Genomic DNA, 10,149 nt, shown 5'->3' with positions numbered 1-10,149 from the left:
CTTTCGGGGCCGTGCCCCCCCTGCAGCGTGCGCGCGCCCGCCGCCGCCTCGCGCGTGCGCCGCCTGCCGGGGGCGGAGGTTGTGGGTGGTGGCGGCGGGCGCGCGCGCTCTGGCCTCCTCGCGCCGGTTCGCGCTCCCGTGCTGGGACTGAGGAGGCTGTGGCGACTGCGGCGGCTGCGGAGGCGGCGGCTGAGGCGGCTGAGGCGGCGCGGGGGGAGGGCCGGGAGGGGGGTGGTTGGGGGGGGATGGACCGGGCTCGGCGGCCGCAGCGGCAGGAGCCGGTGCTTGAGCGCGAGCGACGGCGCTGGCGGAGACGCCGGCTGCTCCTCCCCTCCCCGCCGGTGAGTGAGTGCCCCCGCCTCCGACGCTGGCGGCGGCCGCGGCCCCTCAACGGCCCCTGTGGCCCGGGAGGGGAGAGTTGTGAGGGGAGCGTGGCCGGGCGGCGCCGCCGACGCGGCCCGGGCCTCCCGCTCGCGGCCTGGGGCGGGTGGGACCCTTGGTCGCCACCGTTCGGGGCTGAAGCCCTGGGCCTAGGGCTCGACCCCCAGCATCCCTCCGGGCCTCTTTCCTCTCCTGGCCCGTTCCGCTGTCATTTTGACCCTGGGGTTTCTCTCCCCTCCCCTTCGCCTCGCCCCCTTCCCAGCACCCCATCCAGGGCCGCGGGGAGGGAGGGACGTGTGAGGAGGTGGGCCGAGGCCCGAAGGACTGTCTGGAAGCTGGCTCTAGGGGGTCGGGGATCCTACGAGCCCTCGCTTGCCCTGGCGTCCCTAGAAGTTGGCCACTGGGGCTTAGCCGTTGCCACCTGAAAGCAGTTTTGCACCTTTTGTTTTGACTTTGAACTTGTCGTTTGAGGGGAGGAGGGAGCCGGCAGTTCTGGGAACGGGGGGAATTGGTGGTGCGCGGTGGCATGCGAGTCTGGGCTGGGTCCCAGGTGCCTTTTATTAACCCTTTTAGGAAGGGAAGAGGGGCTCAGTGAGTTGCACCTTCTCTAAAGGGCCAGAGATCCATTTATAGCTTGCAGACCCCAGCTTTTTCAGCTTAAGCAAAGGTATGTGTAGTGTTTGTCCAGGGGTTGGTTTGGTTCATCGCTAACATTGATGGTGAACATCCCCCAGGTGAATCTGCAGTAGTTTCTTGAAGCAGCCCACTTAAACTGTTGGCTGATTTCCCCTCTCTTCTTTGGTGACACTTTACACATTAGTCTTGGTAGATCTTAGCCAGTGCTTTTGCAGGCTGCCTTTTCATCCTGACTTGTCATAGAGGAAAGGAAGATGAACACACACTTGTCTTAATCCAAAATGGTTGCTGTTAAGTCTGACATACTTATCAGAGGTACCTGTACCATAAGCATCTCTATGAAAGGTCTGAATTCCTAAATTAAAAAGCAGGTAGCTGCTTTAGAATAAAACAAAACTTTGATTTGTTTATGCCGTCTGACCAGTATCTTACATTTGGAAGTTATTGACTAAACCAAATCCTTGTCTTTGAAGTACCTGTGTATAGAAATTGTTGCAAAGCCTGGAAGGAGAGAACCTTATGAAAATGTTAATGTGTTAATGACAAGATTCCTCCAGGAGGTAGATACATTTTTTTCTCCACTTGTATTGGAAGAGTGAGACTCGGATTATGAGTAGGTGGTAGTTTTACTAGTGTGTAACAAATGATGCTTATGGGTGGGATTTTAATGCAACAATACCTTGTTCTCTACCGACAGAGTTGACTTGTATTTTTTTTTGAAATCACACACCCACTCTCTGGCTAGTATAGAAAGATTATAAAGCTGCTTCTGGTCTGTGGGTGGTAACCTTTTAATTTCTGAAGAGTTTTCAGCTGCTTACAGAATAGATTGATGATCAGCAGCATAGGAAGGATTCAGATATTAAAAATTCATTAGCACGTGATCTAGATCTATTAAAATTATGAGTACTTATTAAGCTTTGGCATGGTGTGGCTGCTGTGTACCAGGTATAGGAAATGAGATTTCTCAGAGTATTTGCATCTTACGATAAACAGAAGCACAGTCAGCTGACAGTGTTGTGACACCTTACAGTAGTTGAGAGAATCTTTTATGAGCACAAAAAACCTGTACAATTTAATGAAGAAACCCAATAACCTGGACTAATTGATGACCACCATTACTTTAAACTCTTTGCTCCCCTCTACTGGAATATTTCCCCTTTTCTTTTGCCTGTCATATATGTACAAAACCTATAATGGCTGAAGGCTTAAGTTTGAACTCCTCAGAGTGGTATTTATGGATCACTCATTAATTTATCAGTCAAGTATTTGTTGAGCCCTTATTTTGTTCCAGGATTTTTTTCTAGGTAAGTACTGAGCAACAGTGGGGGGCAGAGTCCCTGCCCTCATGGAGCTTTATTCTGTGTGTGTGAGAATGAGGATAGCAAATAAGCAAATAGAGATAATTTCAGGTAATGCTACAAATTAGTGATTAGCAAACTTTTTCTGTAAAAGACCAGAAACTAAATATTTTAGGCTTTATGGGCCATACAGTCTCTGTTGCAGCTGCTCAACTGTCTTGTTTTAGTGCAAAAGCAGCCACAGGCAGTACAGTACATGAACGAGTGTGTCTGTGTTCTCATTAAACTTTGGACGTTGAAATTTTAATTTCATACAATTTTCCCGTGTCACAAAACGTTTGAATTCTGCTTTTTGATTTTTTTCAACCATTTAAAAATGTAAAAACCATTCTTAGCTCATAGGCCATACAAAAACATGGGGCAAGCTGGATTTGGCCTGTGATCTGGCCCTTTAAAGAAAAAGTTTGCTGACTCCTAATGTGAACCATGAAGAAAATAAAACAAGCTGATGTGACAAGTGAGTGACTGGTGGGGGTGGTGGGGAGGCCTCAAAGAGGAGAAGATGTTTGAGCTGTGGCCTAAGAGATGAAAGAGCTTTCCTGGCAGATGAAATAGCAAATACAGGCAACTACTGATGGAAATGAGCTTCTGTGTTTCCCCAGCATTGGGCTTTTCCACATACCATGTCATTCTTGCCTTGGTGTCTTTCTTCATTTTCTTGTTCTCAGCTAGATTGCCCACCTGTCAGGTTTTAAAAGTCTTCCCATTATAGAATCTAAGATTTGGAAGAGATTTTAGCTTCTTACCCAATTGCTCTCTTCTCATATGTTCTCAGTGATTTTTCAGCCTCTGTTTGAACACCCTTGATGACAGAAAATTCATTACTTTGAGGTAGCCCGTGCCATTTTTAGATAGCTCTGATTGTTGTTAGAATGTTCTTCTTCATGTTGCAGTAGGAGTCAGCCTCTCTACCTCCTTTCCCTGATGCTGCCTTACAGTGCCCATGGAATAAGCCTGAGATGGGGCTGCACCTCATCCACAGGATTTGGCTCTAAAGTCAGTGCTTGAGACAAAAATTACATAAGATGAAAACTGTATTTGAAAATCCCTTAAATTGTTTAAAAAGCGTAGTGTGCATGTTTTTGCATTTATAATTATTTAGTTCTTAAGCATTTTACAGACCGAGAGCCACTAAGCTTGACTGAAGGAAGGAGCAAGAGGGAGAAAATTATGTAGATATGTAGGCCTTCAAAAAAATTTTGCCTTTTAAGAGCTATCAAATGCTTATCAGAGAGTGGGGGATGGTGGAGAATTTTAATGTGTTCCTGCTTTCTTGCAGGATTAATTTTACTGTATTTGTACATTGAGGCTGTTAATGTATAAATACAAAACATTAATAAATGTTTATCGATATGTTATGAATATTAAATGAGATAATATGTATGGAAGCACCTGGCGCATGGTAAGTGGTCAATAAATGTTTGCAGGATTTGAATCTAAGTTTCTGCTTCATTGGGCTCACATGCACACTGTCCTCTGAAAGTTGTAGAGAAGAACTTGGCCACCTGCTTCCTGTCTTTCCAAATTGGCATTTCCTGTTGTGGCTCTGTAGAGCAGCTGTCACTCTCTTTGTCCTTGAGTGTTGGTCACATTTTACCAGAGGTCAGCTAGTAAGTTAAATGGGCATATGATGTAACTCTGTTAGTTCTGTTACATGACCCTTGAAGTATTTGGACACTGCTCTTATGCCTCTTATTTAAGTCTTCACTTTTCAGGGCTAAATACTTTCATTTCTTTTAGTTTTTCCTTGCTTCTTCACCCTTCTGTTTCTTGTAAGTGTACCAATTTATCATCGTTCTTTTTTACTTTGGTACCCTGAAGTACATTTTAAGGTACAAACTTAAGTTTTACCTCCTTGATGAAGTTTTCCCTTACACTTGTAGACCTTCTCCATATTCCTAAATACTTTTATCTGTATTTCTCAATTTAATATTTTCTTACTTTTGTATTTTATACTTCTTTCATGAGCATGTATCTTACCTCACAATGAGACAAGCTTCTTGAGGGCCAAGACCATGTATAAATGTTTACAACTTTATAAAAATAAACTTTAAAAATAAATGTTTTAGGGGCTTCCCTGGTGGCGCAGTGGTTGAGAGTCCGCCTGCTGATGCAGGGGACACGGGTTCGTCCCCCGGTCCGGGAGGATCCCAGATGCCGCGGAGCGGCTGGGCCCGTGAGCCATGGCCGCTGAGCCTGCGCGTCCGGAGCCTGTGCTCCCCAACGGGAGAGGCCACAACAGTGAGAGGCCCGCGTACCGCAAAAAAAATTAAAAAATAATAAATGTTTTATTTAGAGCAGTGTTAGATTTAGTGAATTATTGTAGAGCTAGTACAGAGAGTTCCTGTCTATCCCACACCCGGTTTCCCACACCCAATTATTAACATCTTACATTAATGTGTTACATATGTCACAATTAATCAATATTGATGCATTGTTACTAAGTCTATACTTTATTCAGAGTTCCACAGTTTTTTCTTTAATGTCCTTTTTTGTGTTCCAGGATCCCATTCAGCATGCCACATTACATTTAATAGTCATGTCTCCTTAGCTTCTCTTGGTTGAGGCAATATATCAGACTTTCCTTGTTTTTAATGACCTTGGCAATTTTGAAGATAACTGATCAGGTATTTTTGTAGAATGTCTTTCAATTGGACATTTGTCTGATGTTTTTCTAATGGTTAGACTGATGTAGTATGATTTTGGAAGGAAGACCACAGAGGTAAAGTGCCATTCTCATCACATATCAAGAGTACATATGACTTATCAGTGTTACTGTTAATCTTCATCACTTAACTTGTGCTAGTGTTTGTTTTCTCCACTGTAAAGCTACCCTTTTGTGCCTCCCTTTCTATACTATACTCTGGAAGAAAGTCACTATGCATAGCCCACACTTGGTGAGTGATGAGTTATGCTCTACCTCCTTAAAGGTAGAGTATCTACATAAATATCATTGCTCAAATTGTCCAGCTTTGGCCACTGGGAGCCCTTTCAGTTGGCTCCTGTATCCCTCCCCTTTGTGTGTGAATACTTTCTTTTTGGCAACATAAAATGCTTCAGGCTCATCTTTTATATGTCATTCCTCAGTCGTACAGTCATTTTTCTAAGGAGCTCTAGTTCCTTGTGTTGGAAAATGGTATTTGAAACCAAGATTTGGGTGCTAGATGTGCTGGTTGCTACCAGAGTGTTGTTGCTTCTAGGCAGTCTGAGTGACAGAGCAAGGAGATGGGTGTATATATTAAGCTGTGTATATACACATATCTATAAATATTTCTGTATGTAGCCATTTGTCTATTAAGCTAAACATGAATTCATACTGATATTTCCAACGCTAATTCCTTACCACATGGATCATTGTAACCTCTTCCACTCCACCAGTGAGAAACCTGGCTCCCACCCTCTGGCATCCATTTACTTAATTCTTCAGTTCCAGTATTCATGTGAAGTGGTTTGAGAATTGTTAATCTGTCCCCCTGTGGGAAAACACTTTATCAACTAGAGTACAGTGCTTATGGATAGTTCCTTTTGCCTTTAGACTGATAGACTCCACTTATTTCCATCATTACTTAGGGGTCAGCACCTTATTCCTCCACCTCCAAATGAGGTGGTTTCATATGTGTAATAGATTTAGATTGTTTTATTGCATTCTACATTCCATGCTGAGATCTCTTTATCTCTCAAATGATTGTTTCAAAATTTGCACACATTAAGGTTTATTCTTTGTGCTTTAAAGTTCTATGGGTTTTGACAAACTTCTAATATCTTATATTCAGCATTACAGTGTCATATAGAGTAGTTTCAGTGCTCTAAAAAACTTGTGCCTCACCTATTTAACTCCCCCCTCACCAGCCCCTGACAACCAGTGATCCGTGTACTGTCTCTGTTCTTTTCTAGAATGTCAGTATATTAAATTTTTAAAAAGTGTTTTTGAAAGATTTTTATGAACACAGCATTTGGTTAAGTAGTGAGAGATACAGGTACTAAATAACTAACACTTAGAAAATACTTCTTTTTTCCTACTGAGGTAAAATTCACATAACATAAAATTCATCATTTTCACCATTTAAAATGTGTGGTTCAGAGGCTTTTAGTACATTCACAATGTTGTGCAGCCACCACCACCACCACCACCACTGTCTAGATCCAGAATATTTTCATCATCCCAAAATGAAACCTCGTATCCGTTAAGCAGTTCCTTTCCTCATCCTCTGTCAATCACTAGTCTGATTTTTGTCCCTATTGGTTTGTCTGTTCTGTACATTTCATTTAAATGAAATCATATAACAAATGGCCTTTTGTTTCTGGCTTCTTTTACTTAATTTTTTAAAAATTTATTTATCTTTACTATTTATTTTTTGTTGGCTGCGTTGGGTCTTCGTTCCTGTGCACGGGCTCCTCATGGCGGTGGCTTCTCTTGCTGCAGAGCGCGGGCTCTAGACGCGCGGGCTCTAGAGCGCAGGCTCTAGACGCGCGGGCTCTAGAGCGCAGGCTCTAGACGCGCGGGCTTTAGAGCGCAGGCTCAGTAGTTGTGGTGCACGGGCTTAGTTGCACCGCGGCATGTGGGATCTTCCCGGACCGGGGATCAAACCCATGTCCCCTGCATTGGCAGACGGATTCTTAACCACTGCGCCAACAGGGAAGCCCTCTTTTACTTAATGTTTTTAAGGTTCATCTATGTTGTAGCATGTTTCAGTACTTAATGTCTTTCTTATGGCTGAATAATAATTCATTGTATGGATAGATCACATTTTGTTGAATCATTCATCAGTGATGGACATTTGCATTGTTTTCACTTTTTGGCAATTATGAATAATGCTGTTATGAACATTCGTGTATAAGTTTTTGTTTGAACATACGTTTTAAATTCTCTTGGGTTTATAACTAATAATATTTCTTTTGATAAATTTTATTTTTATATTAGGAGGACAGTTACCTGTTGGCTTACTTGGAGTAAAGTGCTGAAAGAAGGCTACTTTCTCTTGGCATGATATTCATTATGAAATCACATAATTTTCCTTTTGTCTTTACAGAGTAAAGAATGTTGGTCCAGATAGGGTAACAGCAGTAGCTTTCCCCTAGAATTCTGTTAGAGGAATATCCTGAATTATGCTGTGTACCATTTAGTCTTTCTGAGAGTGAGATTCACTCACTGTGAAGTTGGATTATAAGATCTGCCTGTGGTCTCAAGGAATCTGAGTGTATGAATTGTGTTTAACATTTTGTATTCAGAGGGATAGTAGGCAAGATTCCCATTCTGTAGTCTGTTTGGCATCAGTGATTTTACAGAGGTTTTATTCTTACTAACCACATTCCCTCTGAGGTTTGGACTATAATAGAGTGGCATTAAATATTAGTGTTTTCTTTTTCCTATTTCAGCACCCAACCCTGAAGCTTTGTTTTGCTGTTACTGCTTTGACACCTTTGCTTTGATAAATTCATTTTCCTCAAGAAGACTTGGCAAATGTTTTCTTCTTTTGCCAATTTGGGGTAACCTGACCAATTTATTAAAAGCTAATATTGTTTTTCAGACTTCTTGGAAGCAAGGAACATTCTTTGCTGTCTTTGTAGCTTCTAAGTGACTCTGGGGTTCCCTGGAGATGATGGAAAATAGATAAATTATATATTAACTGCCATCATACTTTATTCCAGGGAAATGTCTGTAGGCAGGCCCTTTAAAAGGGTTTGTGTAATAGAACACTGGACTGGAACCAAGAATATTTTAATTTCAGTTCTCTAAGAGACTCACTATTACTGGACAAATAACTTGTACCTTGGGGTTTCTTTTTTGTTTAATTTTTTTTTTTTTTTTTTGCGGTATGCGGGCCTCTCACTGTCGTGGCCTCTCCCGTTGCGGAGCACAGGCTCCGGACGCGCAGGCTCAGCGGCCATGGCTCACGGGCCCAGCCGCTCCGCGGCATGTGGGATCTTCCCTGACCGGGGCACGAACCCATGTCCCCTGCATCGGCAGGCGGACTCTCAACCACTGCGACACCAGGGAAGCCCGGGGTTTCTTTTTATAAAAAAGATAATATTGACTCTGTAATTTACAGAAATGTGTGATGGGAAATGAGTTCGGTTAATCAAGGTACTTTATTTTGGAAGACAGGCATTTTGGAAGATACGTGTATTATGATATGTGTATCTTGTTAGTGTTAACCCTAACGCTTTATTTTAATAATGTAGGTGAATCTTCTATCTCATTGTAATTAAAGCCTTTGTCAAGTACTGTATGTGTATTCTATTTACCATTTCCAGTGCTCTTCATTTTTCTTTGTAGTTATAGATTTCTACCTGGTACATTTTCCTTCTGAAAGATGGACTTCTTTTAACATTTCTTGTGGTGCAGATTTGCTGGCAATGAATCCTTTCATGGATTTTTGTATGTCTGAAGAAGTCTTTAATTTGCCTTGATTTATAGAGGCTGTTTTCGCTGGATATAGAATTCTTGGCTGGCAGTCTTTTTGTTTGTTTGTTTTTTGTTTCAGTACTTTAGAGATGTTGCTTCACTGTCTTCTGGCCTGCATTCTTTCCAATAAGAAGTTGGCTGTCATTCTTGTCTTTATCCCTGTGTACATAATGTGCGATTGTTTTCTTCTGGCTACCTTTCATTTTTCTTTAAATTTTTAAAAATTCTGGTATAACATAAAATTACCATAACATAAAATTTACCATGTTAATTATCTTAAGTACTGTTCAGTGGTATTAAGTACATTTATATCATTTTGTGAACATTACAGCCATCTATCTCCAGAACGCTTTTCATCTTGCAGAACTGAAATGCTATACCTATTAAACAATAACTCCCCATTCCCCCCTCCCTCCAGCCCCTGGCAACTGCCAATCTACTTTCTGTCATTATGATTTTGAGTACTCTTAGTACTTCATATAAGTGGAATCATATAGTATTTGTCCTTTTGTGACTGGCTTGTTTCATTTAGCATAATGTTGTCAAAGTTCATGCATGTTGTAGCATATGTTGGAATTTCCTTCCTTTTTTAAGACCAAATAATATTCCATTGTAGGTATACACCACATTTGGCTTATCCATTCATCTGTTGTTTTCACTTGGGTTGTTTTGTTTGTTTTGTTTTCACTTGGGTTGTTCTTTGTTTTGTTTTCACTTGGCTTGTTTTTATGTTTTAGCTATTGTGCTTCATGCTGCTGTGAACAGAGATGTACAGATACCTATTTCAGATCTTGGTTTTAATTCTCTTGAGTTTATACCCAGAAGTGGAATTGCTGGATCATATGGTAATGCTGTGTTTAAATTTTGAAGAATTGCCATACTGTTTTCCATAGCGGCTGTGGAAAGGTGGAATGTTTTATGTTCCCACCAACAGTGCATAAGGGTCCCAGTTTCTCCACATCCTTGCCAACATTGTTATTTTCTGTTTTTGTTTGTTTGTTTGGTTTGTTTTGGGATAGTAGCCATCCTAATGAGTATGAGGTGGTATCTCATTGTGGTTTTGATTTGTGTTTTCTTTTTTTTTTTTTTTTTTTTTTTTTTGCGGTATGCAGGCCTCTCACCGTTGTGGCCTCTCCCGTTGCGGAGCACAGGCTCTGGACGCGCAGGCCCAGCGGCCATGGCTCACGGGCCTCGCCGCTCCACGGCATGTGGGACCTTCCCAGACCTGGGCACGAACCCGTGTCCCCTGCATCGGCAGGCGGACTTTCAACCACTGCGCCACCAGGGAACCCCTGATTTGTGTTTTCTTGATAAGTTATGTTGAGCATCATTCATGTGCTAATTGGCCATTCATATATTTTTGGA

At 42.1% G+C, this 10,149-nt stretch overlaps 1 protein-coding gene across 2 annotated transcripts in view; it reads left to right on the top strand.

The window, feature by feature from the left end:
• Positions 1-247: 247 nt before the first annotated feature.
• Positions 248-10,149, top strand: part of TMCC1 (transmembrane and coiled-coil domain family 1) — a gene marked incomplete at its 5' end in the record, with an annotated part of 220,993 nt that continues 211,091 nt past the window's right edge. For both annotated transcript variants that reach the window (XM_079933886.1, XM_079933887.1), the window contains one exon: positions 248-341. The remainder of the gene's footprint in view (positions 342-10,149) is intronic.

Source organism: Stenella coeruleoalba (assembly GCF_951394435.1).
Source record: "Stenella coeruleoalba genome assembly, chromosome: 10".
NCBI classification, from domain to species: Eukaryota; Metazoa; Chordata; class Mammalia; order Artiodactyla; family Delphinidae; genus Stenella; species Stenella coeruleoalba.
The sequence above is the reverse complement of the archived record's forward strand: the minus strand, read 5'-3'. Positions and strand labels throughout refer to the sequence as shown.